A 14,080-nucleotide genomic window follows, 5' to 3' on the forward strand; every position below is an offset into this window, starting at 1 on the left:
TTATCTGGGAGCACGGCAGTGCTCCCAGCCAAGTCGAGCACTGACACCCTTTTCTCGAAGCAACTCACGACACTTTTAAGCCCACTGTAACTTCGTGATGGGTATAGGTAAAAGCCTGAAATTTTGCTTGCCGCGAGAACTGTCAATCCTAGCTATAGCTTCCAAATTTCAAGTTCCTACCCTATATACTTTTCGAAATATCGAAGGTGAAATTTACCTTATTTTGTCACTCACTCACTCACCGATCATCAAAATTCTAAGGTACTTCTAGGGTAGATAGAAACTTAAAATTGAGGATTTAGTTTTCATTTATTTTATAAGGCACAGAAAATTTTTTATAAAATTGTTCTTTAGTTCTTTATTTTGAAACTAGATGGCGCTGCCGTCTTTTCAACAGAAATAGTGTGTGTTCTTGATGAATGGACGTAATGGTCCAAAGTTAACCGAAAGTTAAATATATATTAAAGCTAATAAGAGTAGTAGTTTAAAAGAAATGTGTCGTAACTGATGCTACATTCTTATATTAGGATATCGCGTACAATCTTTATTACATATTCTCTGCGGGTCGAAAGGGGTGGGTGGCGTAGCGGTTAGCGCTTTCGCCTCGCAGTAAGAGGATCCCGGGTTCGATCCCGGACTGTGGCACCGGGTGAAAAATCTGGGAAGAAATCCTTCTGCGTAGAGTTTGCAAGTTCTCTCCCCGCTTGTTAAAGGAGTTTTCCTCCGCGGTCTAACCCGGTTTCTCCTTTCCATAAAAACTTGCAGAGGTTAACGGTAATAGTTAGTATAGGGCGCTGTCGGTTAGCTGTGGCATAGGGGCTAGCCACCACCCCTCTATGCATTGTATAGGCGTTAGATAAGTGGCAATAAGTCGCAAGATGACTTGGTCCAATTAGCTAGCTGAAATAAAAAAATTAAGCGTAAATAAGGACAAACGTTAGCGATTATATTGGCAAACGAAGTACCACGAGAGGGTCTTGTTTTAATATAACTACCGAAGTATAACGAGAGGGTCTACAAAAAGAAGTGAGATCCTATGAAAAACATTAACATGTACAAAAATGGGCCAAGCCTCGCCTCGTGCCCTTTCCGCCGTAAAACGTTCTGAGATCCCATGTAGAGCCAAGTCTGCCTTTTGTTCTCATTCAATCGCCAATTGAACAATTATGTTATAAATTAAGTCCTTTTCCTAATTACTAACCAATATTCTTTGACTCTATCATAATTGTACATCTTTGTTCGTATCAAAAATATCGTGACTTGGCAATCGCAGGTAAGTAATATTAAAAGGAAGTCGAGGGGATATTCACTAAATCGTTGCTGATTTTAAAATAATCGAAGGGATATTCACTAAATCGTTGCCGATTTTAAAATAATCGAAGGGGATGACCTGCGCTTGCCAAGCCACGAAACTATGGATACGTCGATTTAAGAAATTTTATACCTAAAATAATTTTAAACATAGCTATTGTTAACGTTTCACTTCTAGCGAACACCTAATTCAGAACTTTTGTTATATATGGCGATTGATTCACGTTAAGGAATAAGAAAATGCACAATTGCGTGAACCTTTGGTGGAAGCCCAGCATGTTAAAATAATAGTAATCCTGTATTTAGAGGATCTCGAACTTTTTAGCCCAGAAGAGCTTATTTTTGGAATCATTCAAGATATCGCATTTTTTGAAAGGAAAAATACTCGAGCCGAAACTAAGGTAGAAATGATAGGTTATCAAATCACCGCAAATACCCTGGAGCGTTAACGCTTGTTAGAAAGCAGTTCCCAGAGGTCGAATCAGACAATGACCTAAATCCTTACGCGATTATCGGGGCTATTGTAGCGATATCAGAAACTTTCGAGGATATAAGCAGAATATCAAAACTGCTAACGCACTCAAAGTCGCTTCACTACCATTGCGCCGAATCCCATTCAACCGAAACCAATAAGCAGAATATCACAACTGCTAACGCACTCAAAGTCGCTTCACTACCATTGCGCCGAATCCCATTCAACCGAAACCAATACCATTCGACCGAAAAACCCGCACTTTGGCGGATTTACAAATCTGTCCAATGGGACAATCCCATTGCACCGAAAAACCCGCACTTCGGGTTTTTCCCGATGAAATTTAAATAAAATTAAAACCATTTAAGGCCTACGTAAAATGAACACAAGATCCAAAACTTTTCTAAATTATTATTTTAAAACTAAGGATTATATGAACAAAATAGTAATAAATGAGCAATATACGACATAATAAAATCAATTGCTAATATTGATTTATTATTATATGTAATATTTATCACGAAAATACTTTAAGCCAGCCGTTTTACTGTACTTGAAGTGTATAACCGCTCCTAAGAGTAAGACGAAGAGACGTCCTCCTAAACAAACCAAACCAAACCCTATCCTAACAGTAATTTTTTGGAACATGCATTTTATTTGAGAAGTCAATGAAGATGAACATCAATATTTTGGAAAAGGCAAAACATTGTTAAATGATTTACAAATATTGCTAACCTAACTAAACCTAAGCCAACCTAAAAGGCAAAACATTGTTAAATGATTTACAAATATTGCTAACCTAACTAAACCTAAGCCAACCTAACCCTAACCTAAAAGTAATTTTTTGAGAAGGCATATTATTTGACAAGTCAATAAAGATCAACATCAATATTTTGGAAAAGGCGTAACATAAAATAATACTAACCTAACCTAACTGTAATTTTTTGGAAAAGGCATATTATTTGAGAAGTCAATGAAGATAAACATCAATATTTTGGAAAAGGCTTAACATTGTCAAATGATTTACAAATATTACTAACCTAACTTATCCAAACCCAACCTAACTCTAACCTTTCAGTAATTTTTTGGAAAAGGCATATTATTTGGGAAGTCAATGAAGATAAACATCAATATTTTGGAAAAGGCGTAACATTGTTAAATGATTTATAAAATATTACTAACCTAAGAGTAATTTTTTGGAAAAGGCATTTTATTTGAAAAGTCAATGAAGATATTGCTAACCCAACCTTACCTAACCTAACCTGGTTTTGAACAAGAACGCTTTATTGGATGAAAGCGTTTTTGATTAATCCTTAACCCATGCCCAATTAGTCAAAGTGCTGTTTTCAGCTTTTCTGTATATTATTATATTATACTTTTAGAACACACTGTAATGAGAACTTCCAAAAGTCGTTTTTAATTATCATCTTGTTGTATAGTCGTCAAATAATGGCGTTTCCAAGGCAATAAAAATGTATTTGAAACGCTTTCATTAATAACGACATAAATAGAAATTAAACTACATAGCATTTTTGAGGTCGCTTAATTCGACAAATAGCGTCGTTTGAATTGTAAATACCAAAACCGCGGTTGGGCTAAATTCATTAAAAACATTGGTGGGATTCGGTCTAATGGAATTCTGAGCGATGGGAAGATACCCTCAAAGTCTTCCTGTTATCTAAATGACCTATTGGAATGCTTCTATTAGTTGGCGTGCATTTATTATTTCCCCACGTTGAAACACAAAGTCGGGAAAGGGTAAGATTACAATTTTTATTTCTGGGCTAAATTTAACATGAAATGAAATTCTCCATCGATTTTAGCATTCATTATAGGCTGTATTATGCCTTATATCATTACGAAAATTCGTGGTTTGGAACCCAGAAAGATATGCAAATTGCGAGACAAAGTAATGTTGGACAGCAGTGCATTGATAAATACGGGTATTTTAACTTGTTGTCTTAGGACTAGGGGTATTGAAGTGAAGAGACTAGGGGAGTAAAACTGCCTTCTATCTTGCTTTTTGGAGCCTGCGCTTTAGAGGGTTGGTAACTTTGGCAAGCCCCTTTATTACGTTGAAAAGGTCTATTATCCCCCATCCAACCAAATTTATGTATATGTAAAAAGGCTAAGTGGGTGTAGTTATACGCTAGGGCAAAGCTATAAATCTTGTCAGATAAGATGGTAATCTGTTCACAATTATGACATTGTCTGACGCATCGATACCCCTAGTTACCGAGTCTGCAAATTACCCCATAAATATATTATGAATTTCAATGCATTAGAGGTGGGAGAACGCGTCTAACAAGTCAACAGATCCGTATCATAAATCACGAACTAGCTCCAAATCAAATCGTTAAAATTGTTGCTTATGCCAGAACCGGCAAAACATCGACTTTAGTCGAATACACCAAAAAAACGTCCGGGGCTAAAATTCTTGAACATTGTTTTCAATAGGTACTTAACGTTTATCACCCATTATCAATTTAGTTGTTACTTATCATAACGAGGTACATTGTCATTATCGTAGGTCAGTTTGCAATCAAGCAATAACGATTTTCCCTCCTAATGTCGAATGTCGTACGGCGCATTCATTGGCTTATCGCGCAATTGACGTCGAGAACGTTTATGAATTCGAGATTGCTTCAATGAATCCCAAAGATTTGGAGAAATTAGATTTCAAAAGTTATAAACATAGCAAAGGACCGTTGAGTTAGATCGCTATAGAGGAGCTGTTCTGACAACCTTCGAAACCTTTATTAATTCGGCTGATGAAAGACAAGAAGGTATAAGATGCCTAAGTATTGGCGCGCCATTGTCCCAGTCCCCCTTTCAAAATACAAAGCAGGGAGGGCGTAAAAGTAGGCTGGGCTATTTCGCTGCCTCTCCCCAGTCGGAAAATACGTAATTTTCGTCACTCGCGTCGCGCTGACGTTCGTTTTCAAGAACCAATGAGATGCTGGTTGTAATTTAGGGGCGAGGATTAACTGAGTCCGGACCTACGTTTGGACCGGAGAAAAAGCTGGAAATTTGGGGCGAACTTATACCTTCCCCCTAGTAAACTAGATATCACTTCATGATAAAACGTTTTGGAATACCGACTTTCCTGAGTTTTCCATGTTTTTTCCCCAACGAGAATGTTCTTTTATAGTTGAAGCAACCCCTTCAGAGACAACTCACTAAAAAATCAAAAACTTGACTGATTCCCATTAGTTTTCCAGAATTTCCCTATTTGTATGAACACTGCACGAAGACCACGGAGTATACATCACGTGTGAGCTGAGATTACATCAGTATTACACGAATTACGAATATTACAATATGATTACGTAATTATGTCTAAAACTTGTACGCGGATTACGCGAAGTGTGATCAGCCCATCAACTTCAAACTTCAAAAAATCAAACCAACCCTTTTTGCTTTCCTCCGACTAAAGTTTGGCTACGCGCTCTTTTTATAGCTTCAAATAAAATCGTATTCGCGATGAGGCAATTTCGGGACCAAATCGAAACGGGTGTAACAATGTATTACTTCTAAATTCAAGTAGGCAAAGACCTACTTGCAAAAGATAATAAACGTGGGTATGTTCTATGCTTTCCAAAGCATTTACGGCGCCACGAAAAGCGTAAATTTGTTGATTTGGGGTCGCCCACAAAGATTTTAGGGACTTTTTAATTCAAAATGATGCTTAATATAGTTGGATTACAATCTTGGGCTTCGTCAATCAAAATACAATCGTAACCCTGGTAAATTGTTTCCGCAATTGATGAAGTTTCAAATATCCATCGTGCATCATTTTGACCTCAAAGTCATTCGGGTCAATCAAACGTTTCCATATAGTTGTAGCGTCGTCAACCATAGCCTGAAATGCCCCCTTACTTAATACTCGGTGATCCATTAAGGGTGTTAGGGCCGAAGTACAAGGTGATTTACTCGAGTCGATTTTGAGTCTAAAATGTTCTATACTTCTATGACCAGCCGATTTTGTCACAATGGAGGCACCGCCTAAAAAAAAGTTGCGATTTGTGTTTGTGTTTTACGGATGATCCCTTAAAACAAGTTGGGAAACCAATTTAATAAACCTCTCCTAGTAGAGTAGCAATTAAAAACCGGATTTTCTGCTAAAGGGTTCTCCTGGTACAGATAATGACTCGCGACCGAATAAGAATAGAGCAGCGAGTCGTCTAAAAAATTCCGTTCTACTGGTACAGAAAATCGAGGGTTAGGGGTTCTCCCGGTACAGAAAAATCAAGATACGGCAGTCACGTTAAAATGTTTGAACCCCCATTTTCGCCCTAAACTTCGGCAGCCGATATTTCCGAAAGTACGGTACAGAAGCCCACGCAATAAACACACTTACACTTCACATTTCAATTGTAATCGGTTCAGCAGTCCTACGTTTGTAACACCACTTCAGGTGTTTCGGCCCATGTTCAGTTTCTATATAATTTTCTACGTAGTCTGAAAACTCAAAACAATCTGGAGATGGACATATTTCAACAAGTTTTACAAAGATATCGGACACCTCTTCTGGTGGTAAAAACGGAATGCCGAAAAACATTTTAAGCCATTTACCAATATTTGAGTCAGCCTTATTATATTCGTCTCGTAACGTTTTCACACTTTTTTCGCCACCATGACTGCCAAAGATGAAATCTACACCCCTTAATTCTAGTCTTTGGGAATATATCTTTCTCTGCTAAGTGGGCGGCTAGCTCAAAGTCAAACATTAAAATCGTCGGTATAAGGTTAAGCCCAAATTCGTGACATATCTGTTTCAGAAACTCCCACATATCTGTATAGCATTTTACCGATTTACCAGGCAGAAAACAAGAAACAAGTGGTAAATATACCCCCTTGGTATGACCATGAATAGTATACAGTTGGTAAGACAACTTAGGGCAGTAAGTAATAATTTTTTACAAATTATAAAGTAAGTAAATTTACCATCACATAATAGTTCTTGACACTCGGATATTAAAAATTCAATATTAGATTTGCATGTTACAAAAACTATTGGCGATTCTTCGTTTACAAAACAAAACCTTTCCTTGCTAGCTGTTTAAAGTGGAATACTTTTCACTGCAACTAAGGCTTCGGGTAAAGATTTAGGTAAAACAGGCAATAACTTTCGTCGCTCCCTATAAATGGATTTTATCACAACAGATACATCACCCGCAACTAAGCTGTCTTGATTCTCAGAATGTTTCAGTTCTGTTCTAAATATCTTCAAAGGCGTAACACAAATATCACTTAATGCTTTAGTTTTACATTTATTTCGTATTTCTGGTCGTTGCAAATCATGCTTAGTAAAGCATTCGTGGTTGTGGTCAACTTCGTTTTTAGACACTATTATGCTTTTAGTCGCATCCGTTTTAATGGTGGCGTAACACGTTTTGATATAACATCGCCAAACAATATGGCCTGTTTTCTTGATTTCGCGTACTTTTCTATATTTGAAATTTTCTAAAACAAGGGAATCACCTCCCCTATTATTGACAACTATTTCGAAATCCATTAAAATCAAACTGCCAACACTTATTAGTGATAAGGTATCACATTTAAAAGAATTCTAAAAAATAAAGTGAGACTAAAAATTAAATTTAAAAACTTGGTAGAAATAGTCTTTAAAAATTGAGCGGAAATGGGCTATGGTAAAAAAATGTGGAATAAAATTTCAATGTAAAAAGTGCGCGGAAATGTGCCATAAAAGTGTGTGGAATTGAGCTATGATTCTCCAAACTTGAGCGGAAATGGGCATCCTCGAAGATCGGGACGAAATATTCTACAGGGCCGGTAGGCCCTTGTAGATATGACTTGATACTCTTTTGTAACGTTAAAGCAAAATTCACATGCTTTTGCCAATTTTCCTATGGAGATTAACATGGGGTTTTTCGTGATATTTAGCCACCTCTAACCGAAAAACTAGAGCGAAGTTACTTTTCGGAATACTCTTAATTTAACAATTAAGTATTCAGGGTGTGCGATCCGCTAGTCTTATCAGAAACAATTAAGTCTAAGTATGTTAATTTTAGTTAATTACGGAAGTACAGCTCTTGAGTTAAACGTCAGGTTAACCTGTTAGCGCGCTGATACCCATTTCTTCAATTATCAAGCATATTGAGAACAAGGGAGGGCCTAGCTTTGTGCCTAATAACAAGTTAAGTTGACATTTTCAGTTTTTTTCATTCTGTGGAAGTTGAACCATGGAGCCTGAATCTTAAAAAGATACAGGCTCCATGGTTGAACTTGTTTTTGAGCAGTCGACGCTTGTTTAGTATTTTACCGGCTTAAAATATTTATTTCATTTTATAAATTTTCTGTAACACTCTTGCTAAGAAACACTTTGCTATCAGGTCGAAATTTTGTTTAATAAAGCAATCCAGGTATAAAACTAAAGGTAATTGATTTCATTATATTATAAGATATTGGTTTTTGGATGTTCTTTAAGACCAAGGCTTAGGTTTCTAATGTATTGTATTTGTATATATTCTTGATTCTCGGAATCGGGACTCGGGAGTCGGGAGAACCCAGTTACACTTACCCAGCTTCCGAGCCTCCAGTGTCGTCTAGTTTGGCTTACGCTCTTGTCACGTTTTTAAGCTGAAGGTTATGTTGCAACGTTTTTGGTTTACAGACTTGGATAATTTTAATAATAGTGATGCTTCTTGATCTTTACTCTTTAGGATAGTAACAGTATGTTGTAGAAAAAGAGCTGCTACTTGAAGGACTTATCTTTATTTTATTTTAGAAGTATTATTAAAATTTCAGAAGCTCCGCAACCGTTACAATAACTGTTTCTATAGCAGTTAATTCAACATTCCTTTGAGGTATACAGGGTTTTAGTATTTGTTAATCTCACAAAAATGCTACTAATTCAGAAGGTGTGTGGTATAATTCCTGAAACTCAACCAATGTAGAGGACGACATGATTCGTTAAAACAATTTTTTCCTGTTGCAACAGTCCGTATATGATATTTCGTTTTATAAATTATTTGTTACCAAGAGTGGATTGTTTAATTCAGAAATATAAGTAACAGTGGTGCTGGTTAATCCAGGAGAACATTGTCTTTACGTAATTTAATTAGTCAAATAAATTACGTGTGGAGATCTTTTCAACGTAAACAGAGGGTTACGTTCGCTATTTCCACAGTCCTCATTGCCGTTTGTTTATATGTCAGAATTGCTATGAATTGTTTAGGTATTTGATTTAATTACTGGTATTTAAGCGAAACTCTGGAATCACAGCATTCATTAACATTGTAACCTTTGTAGTGATCCGTTGTAACGGGCTCCCCGGTACAACATATTTTATTGTTAATCTTCACGTTACCGCAAATTTATCACGGGGCTGTGTTGGAACTAATTAAAAACTCATCTAAACAAGCTCAATTTATAAGCTAAATCAATATTGCCAAACCAAAATCCATCATTAATTTCAACTCAATTAAGCCTAAAACCTTTAAATTAAACTTAATCAAGATTAAACCTTTAAATTAAACTTAATCGAGATATACCTTCAAATTAAACTTAATCGAGATATACCTTCAAATTAAACTTAATCGAGAAATACCTTTAAATTAAACTTAATCGAGATATACCTTTAAATTAAACTTAATCGAGATATACCTTTAAATTAAACTTAATCGAGATATACCTTTAAATTAAACTTAATCGAGATATACCTTTAAATTAAATTAAACTTAATCGAGATATACCTTTAAATTAAATTAAAGTTAATCGAGATATACCTTTAAATTAAATTAAAGTTAATCGAGATATACCTTTAAATTAAATTAAAGTTAATCGAGATATACCTTTAAATTAAATTAAACATAATCGAGATATACCTTTAAATTAAATTAAACTTAATCGAGATATACCTTTAAATTAAATTAAACTTAATCGAGATATACCTTTAAATTAAATTAAACTTAATCGAGATATACCTTTAAATTAAATTAAACTTAATCGAGATATACCTTTAAATTAAATTAAACTTAATCGAGATAAACCTTTAAACTTAAATAAAATTAAGGTGAAATTAACCCAAAACACGATTTTTTTGGTTCAATTCATGGATACCTTATTTAATTAAAATTAAAACTAAATTTATCTTTCACCCAGTCTCAATTTTCCATTTTAATCTTTACAATTAAATGAGGATTCAAGTTGATATTTACACCCATTTCAAATCCATATTTACCCCCATTTCAAATCCATATTTACACCCATTTCAAGTCGATATTTACACCCATTTCAAGTCGATATTTACACCCATTTCAAGTCGATATTTACACCCATTTCAAGTCGATATTTACACCCATTTCAAGTCGATATTTACACCCATTTCAAGTCGATATTTACACCCATTTCAAGTCGATATTTACACCCATTTCAAGTCGATATTTACACCCATTTCAAGTCGATATTTACACCCATTTCAAGTCGATATTTACACCCATTTCAAGTCCATATTTACACCCATTTCAAGTCCATATTTACACCCATTTCAAGTCCATATTTACACCCATTTCAAGTCGATATTGACACCCATTTCAAGTCGATATTGACACCCATTTCAAGTCGATATTGACACCCATTTCAAGTCCATATTTACCCCCATTTCAAGTCCATATTTACCCCCATTTCAAGTCCATATTTACCCCCATTTCAAGTCCATATTTACCCCCATTTCAAGTCCATATTGACACCCATTTCAAGTCCATATTGACACCCATTTCAAGTCCATATTGACACCCATTTCAAGTCCATATTGACACCCATTTCAAGTCCATATTGACACCCATTTCAAGTCCATATTGACACCCATTTCAAGTCCATATTGACACCCATTTCAAGTCCATATTGACACCCATTTCAAGTCCATATTGACACCCATTTCAAGTTGGGGGCCGGGTGTATCTGGGATTTGATACCTGCCGTTGGGGGTAGGGATGCACCGATATGGGTACAGCCGATATATCGGCCAATAAAAAAAATAATATTTCTCCATGAACATCGTTTTCAAGAGTAGAATCAGCATTATTTTGGACCATTTACGTTTTTACTTTGTTTTATTAGAGACATGTGTCACATCGTTTTCGTTTAATGTGGTATCGATACATATTTTAGCCTTTCCTTGTTCAACATGAAGTAGCGTTTTAAGCTAACTTAGGGACCACAGGTGAAAAGTTCAAAGTGTACATTAGTGACACCAAACACATTAGAAAGCGTCAGTGTCGCTTGACTTCGATTGATTGCGGGAGGTATGGGAAACTAGGGAAATTACTTTCTCATGGTCGTAAACAGCGGCATATAACAGAGATTGTGGTAAACCTTGCATGTTTAAAGGGAAATGTTAAATTGTGGGAATAAATTTGTGTGATATGTTTCAATTAGTATTCATTGAGTACCTTATAACTTGTCAAATTTTTCCCGAAAATATCGGTTTACACCAAGCCGATATTGGCCGATACCGATATGAAAAAGATAGGCCGATAAATCGGCCGATATATCGGTGCATCCCTAGTACGTAGCTAGAGAGAAATATTTTTTAGGTCTCCTCTAAAAAAAAGTATTTCTTCCTTTTTTGAGGAAAGATCCATCGCTTCTTGGTCGCTCATAATTGTTTCAAAAGTGGTATGTTTTGGGGTCTCAACCACTCTTCATACTTTTTACAGAGGTCTATTTTTACTCACTTGCAATGCTATACACATTTTAACCACAGGTTTTCGAAGTCGGTGATGTCTCTTCTGGAAAAATCTGGCGATCTATTTGATACACGTAATTGGAGACCGCTCTCAGTTACTGATACAGACTACAAATTATATGGTAAATGTCTCGCGATACGGCTTAAGACTGTCGCTCCCTCGGTTATACATGAATCACATTGGTAAATGTCTCGCGATACGGCTTAAGACTGTCGCTCCCTCGGTTATACATGAATCACATTCGAACGGTATTCCCGGTCGTACGATTCATCAAACCACATCAACGCTACCTGACCTTCTTCCTACCGCGAACACTTCCAATGAACCCCTGGCCATTGTCAACATCGACTTTGAAAAGGCTTTCGATCCTGTGGATCATGCCTATCATTTTCGCATCCTCGAAGCTTTCGACGTTCCATCTTCGTTCCTGAGTCATTTGAAAGTGCTTCATCGCGACTCCGTGTTTCGGTTGCGCTTTAATTACTGATGTTATTCGGCAATATGAAACACGTCACTAAACACGGGTGTAAAAAATTCGATCACGGCCGATTTAGCAGTTTTAGCCTTTTGGGTGATGATACCTTTATTTGAAAGGTCGTCGAACTTTCCGGCTTCGTCCTTTTTGGCCGTGGGTCCGTAATTTGAGACAGTTTTGATAAATGAAGTGTACGAGCAGTTTTGAGCGGATGGAGCAACTCGGGTATTGTTCAAGAAAACATCGCAGGTTCTCTACAATGCAAGGATAGCGTTGTTCTTGAAAGCTGCCTTGGCGGAATCCTGAAGATTACTTCCATCTTCTTCGGTGATTTTGACTTTGTTGTAATGCATGGTGTGGGTTACATTGTTGTAGCTATCTCCATTACCAGAGATGTGGTATTTAAGGGTAGAGGTTACACTAATGGCGGCCAAAGGTTTGGCCCATACACATTAAGAATGTTCGACACTAGTTTGAATAGGCACGGGGGCAAAAATGTCCAGTTCACTCTTAAGAGCATGGAGAGAAATCATGATTTTTTCAGGATCTAAATATATCGCGTGGTGTCTGCTTTGACTGGCGGCAATAAACTGATAGGCGTTTAAGTTTACGTCTCTTTATCTTTAATCCTGAACCTTGCTGAGCAGAAGTTATTGTCTCACAAGTTCCGCCTATCTCTTTTATCTCCTCTCCCGGCTTAACCTTGTGATGAAAGAAGTACGCCTCCAAAAAATGCGTTACGGGGATTAAGTGGTTGCCACGCATCGATTTGGACATGGATGGAAGAAAGAAAGTATTAATTTCTGGCTCTTGCTACCTTAATTTGTAGAATACGCATTCCCACATTTCAATTACTTTATACCCCAGCTCCCTAAGCTTCTTATAACAGTTCAAAGTATCAGAATAGCGGGAGTGCAAAGTTTGGGTGATGTCACCTTGCAATACCAGGTCTCTCAGGGTTTCGCATTGAATAGTGCCTTGGATGGCACGACAGCACACATTCTCAAGCACTGTTGGCATAGGCATACAGTGTCCGCATAGGCAGAACAGTTGCTCCCTGCGCAGGGGGTGAGGAAGAGGAGGACATTCCCCCAATCTATCGCTTGTTTGTGCGTCTGTTTGTGGTGCGTCTCCGAATCCAGGGTGGTCGTTTTCACGTAAAACTATTTCATTAAAACATTGAATATTATCAACCGTTCATATTTTAGGCTTTGCAACTAAAATTGCATGAAAGAAACATAGAAGTTTGAAACTGATTTGAGTAGAAGTGTGTGCGTGATACTTAGGTTTGGTCAATGAGCGTTTACCCTTGGTTCGGGAAGCTTATTCAAAGCAAGGAGGGTATAATGTAGAGGGGTAGAAGGCTGAGGTCGAGAGTTCTCGCTTTGTGCATTTTGCAGCATGCGGGCGTATCTTTCACTGCCCTCACATTGGTTGAAATATAGTAACCGGGGAATTTTAAATTTCCTTCTCTAACTTCTGTTCATTCAGCGCGCCATCGCATTCGCCTCTCTCTATCTCTCCAAGTTGAACCCTGTCTTCCACTCCTTAAATTTACCTTTAGCTTCTCTCTCTCTCCAAATCGTGCGCGCGTCCGGGAAATGCCAGACGCTTGGACTTTACCATAAATATAATTCTATAATTCTGTGTAAAATTAAAAACGAAAAGCGAGAACTCTAAAAATGCCTTGTCAAAGCCGTTAGCTTCTACTTCTCTTCTTTCTATCCTCTTCATTTAAAGTATAGGCTCCTCGCCTGTGACGTCATTTCATTCCCCCTTTCTTGTCCCCTTGCTGTTTACAGGAGTATGTCCTTTCAACGCCATATTCACTAACCCGTAAACCAGCTTTAGACCCCTACTTCTTATCCCATTGTTTTCGTGCAGAGACCGTATTCATAGTCGTGTTCAGTCAGAATCTTATATAGCATAGAAAGTAGGACTACTGAAGTCCAATTAAAAACACAGCTATAAATGTCTATGGAAAGAGACACGGAAAGTCTCTGTTGTTAGACAATTAGAAAATGTCTTACTTTCTCCTAAAATGGCTTGCGATTCCGGAATCAACCGGGCGAATCTTCGGAGAAGTCTATCTTTAGTGGTGATATCTAG

At 37.0% G+C, this 14,080-nt stretch overlaps 1 long non-coding RNA gene across 4 annotated transcripts; it reads left to right on the forward strand.

Moving 5' to 3' along the window:
* Nucleotides 1-7,838: 7,838 nt before the first annotated feature.
* LOC149662716 (uncharacterized) lies at nt 7,839-9,188 on the forward strand. 4 transcript variants are annotated; one of them, XR_016368595.1, is made up of 4 exons: nt 7,839-8,183; nt 8,304-8,613; nt 8,665-8,746; nt 8,809-9,188. It is a non-coding gene; the product is annotated as an uncharacterized LOC149662716 (long non-coding RNA). The 4 variants fall into 4 exon arrangements; XR_016368596.1 differs by having other exon boundaries at nt 8,668-8,746; XR_016368593.1 differs by lacking the exon at nt 8,809-9,188 and having other exon boundaries at nt 8,665-8,788.
* The last annotated feature ends 4,892 nt before the right edge of the window (nt 9,189-14,080 follow it).

This window comes from Phalangium opilio, unplaced genomic scaffold (assembly GCF_054372755.1).
Source record: "Phalangium opilio isolate 3A_F unplaced genomic scaffold, DU_Popi_V2 ptg000063l_1, whole genome shotgun sequence".
Lineage (NCBI taxonomy): Eukaryota > Metazoa > Arthropoda > Arachnida > Opiliones > Phalangiidae > Phalangium > Phalangium opilio.